Source organism: Echinococcus granulosus (genome assembly GCF_000524195.1).
Source record: "Echinococcus granulosus chromosome Unknown EG_S00029, whole genome shotgun sequence".
Lineage (NCBI taxonomy): Eukaryota > Metazoa > Platyhelminthes > Cestoda > Cyclophyllidea > Taeniidae > Echinococcus > Echinococcus granulosus.
The window spans coordinates 428876-432971 of NW_020170409.1; positions in this window are offsets into that span (position 1 = coordinate 428876).

The following is a 4096-nucleotide window of genomic DNA, read 5'->3' on the forward strand; positions in this document are numbered from 1 at the left end:
AGTCTATGCCAGCCTTGGGAACCAATCTGTGATAGAGCCCCTCAGACTAAAAATATGCCCAACGGAGCTAAGGTCCCGCTCTCTGAAAATTTAACACTGTCATGAGCACGGAAGATGCTGCCTTGCGTTCAACTGCACAAGTAAGTCAACGAATGAAGCGTCATTCAAAGTAGAGTCCCTAAAACAATCTTTTGTCCACTGTTCCCGCTTGCACCAGAACGATAAAGTTACTTATGCCCAAAATAGGTGTCTTTTTCAAGAAAAGAGAAAATCCGTCCTCAGTCGCTTATGAATAGGCGAGGGTCATCTAGCCTTCCCACTATTTTCTAACCCCAAGAGGAACAAGATTGCAAGGCCGAACATGTGCAGCCGCAGCAGTTACTGCGGCGGTAGTTGATTTAAGCGATTAGATATGGATAATGTGGGTTCCACCTTTATGCCAATAGCACAGGCCGTGACGATTCCAGTGGCATGAGTCTGTTGGGCAGGCCTGTGGTCACGATATTACGGCAAGAGCATGGCGGAATCCATTAGGGGATGGGAGAGGGGGAGGTGGCGGAGGGGGTGGGGGGAAGAGGCATTACCGACTCATCCCAGACCGCCGGTACACGCTCACACACACACTCACACGACCCGCCGAATTCGTCCAGCCACAAATGGCCAAGCAAGGCAGTCTGTTAGTTGGTCGGTTGGTTGGATAGTGGGGCTCATCAAATACGCCGCCACAAAACCACTCGCGCACACTCATTTTTCACTGCCTTATGGCTCCCGAGACGATGATCAAAGAAAGTCGCCGCTACCACCATATACTCGCTAGCCCTTCTCCTCTCCCTCTCCTCTCTGATGGAAGCAGAAGCTGTCAAAACAAACACAAAAGTGGCAAGGAAGGGGAAAAGAACGGTGTAGCTACGATTATTTTCCTTTCGTACGTGTAACCCAACAATGGTGACAGTAATTGATGACATGAGAGCCCTCCACCCTGGCTAGCTGGCTAACCGGTTTGTTAGTTGGTTCACCAAATAAAGAGGTCACTGAGAGGACCCATAATTTTTCCCTCCTCGCTGGTAGATAAAACAAACGAACAACAGCATCAACCAAAGGTGAATTAGGGACATCCCATGCGATTGCTGTTGCACCTCCTGGAAGTTGAAATTCGCGAGAGCACTACTTTTCATTGCCACCGCGACGCTGCAATCAATCACCTCAAATGGCCGATACTGATATTCATTAATGTCTGAACCCTCCCTTTCCCCACCCTCACCCCAACTCGTTTTTTTATAAGCTAGGTTAAGACGCTTCCCTCGTCATGATTAACGACAAGGTGTCACCTCTAGGTGTCCAGCTAGCTGGACCCGAGGAGATTATTACCTTTCTCCAGCACTCCAGGAGTGGGAATTTGTGAAAGAATTCTGCATGTCGACATCGTCGTTGTTGCAACCATCAACATTAAAATAAAATCCTCATCTTCTTCCACTTCACCCCACCTCGGTCCAGTTTAGCAGAGGTTTCTGCCCCACAAAACCCACACAACCGTAAAGCCTCGAGTTCGTAAATTTTTACGAGCACTCACGACTGCATATTGATGGCATTTACTTCAAGAAAAGTTTTGAAAAAAATTTCATTGAGGCGTCACACCTCCGTGACACCAAACATCACTCCGATGTGTCCCGATTGGTCAACTAAAAATTTAATTAAAATTATTCTTATGTTAGAGAGGGCAATGTTAGTCAAATCTTTTCGTCTGTGTTGAAGATTTAAAATAAGCTATTGTTTAGTGAGACCAGGCTAGTCCCTCACCTCCTCAATTGCTCCATCTTCCGTGTTCAACCGGCTTTTGCCAGAAAACAAAGTGTGCACCTCGAGTTGATTCTCTAAAGGATAAAATTGTATTCTTTTTGTAGCCTAGGCTCCAAAATGCGACAGTAAGTATACATTGAAGAGTTAGTGAAACTTACTATCCAGAGTTTCATAGAGAGAAACTAAGATAAATTTATTTTTATGAATGCTTGCTTCGAGAATGTCAAGCAGACTGTTTTGCCACAAATATACTAACCAAACATGTTCTACGCTTCTCCAACTAGGGACCTCTTGTCTTTATTATCTGCGTCAGAGAAGACGAGGAGTCATTTTACTTTGTGTGTCAACGGAACTAGAGGCTCCTCCTTATGCCAATTAGAACTCGTAGCATTTTCTTGTCATCCATGACATTTCCCTCCGTTCCTTATGGCGTCCGGCCTGAATCACTACCCAGCACTACGCGTTTTTAATTTCACAAGATAATAATTATAGGTTTCACCAATTAAGACAAGTCTTCTTTGGCATTGATCTCTCCACCTATCGGTGACACAAAATGAGGCAAGAGAGTAGATTAACCACCCTAAGTAGACGCTAAGACAAAGAAAATACCGGTTTATTCTAAGCAAGAGATGATGGGATGCAGAATTCGAGAGAGGCAGTTAATCGTGCCTGAGGCTGTCACACTGGTAATTCTGCCTGACAAGTCGGCTGTTCGTGAGGCTTAGCGTAGGGGTTATCACTCAATAGTGAAGGTGGCTGTCGAAAACATAGGTAAATGGACCCCTGTCATGAACTAAGCTTCGTGAACAGAAAGTATGTGGTGTGCCAGGACCACAGAACCACCTCTACTACCACGAGGCAGAGTTGTGACGTGATGAGTGCCGGGAACTGCGGACGTCCAGGAGGCTGCAGTCACATTCACTAGCAATCACTCAAGAAACCTAGAGCCAATCTACAAAACCGAATTAACTGCAGTTGTAGGATTCACAGAACAGTTAGATGTGAGCATTCAGATCCACCCATGCCATGATTTATGGCAGCCCTAAGTTCAGTGAAGTGTGTGCATACTCGCTATGCAGATGTCTTAGCCAACGACGCAGCACTTTTTTTCCTTCTGTATCAAATCCAACTAGATCATGTATTTCCCTCTAAAGCTGTAACAAGGAGTGAGACATGCAAGTATCATGTTGTTGTGGCAGGCAAAAAAGCCAAATTTATTAATTTAAGTCTTTGGAGATGATGAAAGATGTACCTCTTGGCACCTAGCCTTCACCACACCTTTGCAATTATGACAGGGGTGTAAGTGATCGACTTAAGCTACAGATGAATGGAAAGCATTTGCAACGCCTAAGAAGGCGTAGAAGAATGTGGAGTGATCCACAGCTGGCCAACCCTCCTCCCTCTTGTCAAAGGGGGAAAAAACGGAGTCACGTCGAGCGGAGACGAGGTGAGGCGGGCGAGGTGACAGACAACGGCCACGCCTTCTTGGGTGTAGGTGACAGCGACAGACGTGGGGGCACTATTGGCACCAGTTGTCCGTGTGGGCACTTTTTTACACGAAGGTAATTGACACTCCACAGATGGCACAATAAAGCTATTGACTACCTCGGAGGTACTATGTTTTAGGTAAATGCAGTATCTGACGGGGACTGTCAGCCCTCCTGTCCATTTATGATTTGACTGTTTACATCCTCCCGTGTGTAAGAAGGACGTTTGTTTTGACTCTCTTTGTAACCATGCCAGCCTTTTAGTCTCCTTGACAATGACGCCATGCAGTCATGCTCACGCCGCCTGTGCTACTGGTGTCTCTACGTCCCTCGATGCGCTTATAACCGAACTGTTTCCATAACTAGAGCAATCCATTTCTTTAGGGCTCTCGTTAAGTATTTAGAGGTGACTCAAACGCCAGAGCCTAGCTAATTGCGCTGTTTTTGAATGCAATGGTATTCGAAAACAGCTCAACCTTCCTGAATGTTAAAAGTTTTGCAAAAAGTAGTTAATCTCTCATACATTGTGTGCTATCTTTAATTCATGCTCCATTCCACAGATCTGCTTACTGAGCTACCTTATTTGGAAGCTTCTTCGTCATAAAACACTGTTTTGAAACATACGCCCTTCAAAATGACTACAGCAGTAAATTATGATATCGTAAACAGATAAACATCGCGTCTCCCTCCTTTGGTACCACTTGAAAATGGGCATTACTGTTTTATTCTGATCCGTATTTTATCAAAGAGGCAGCACATTTGGCATAAAATTTACTTTCGAAGGAAAATGAAGGACATTGTACAGTCAAAAG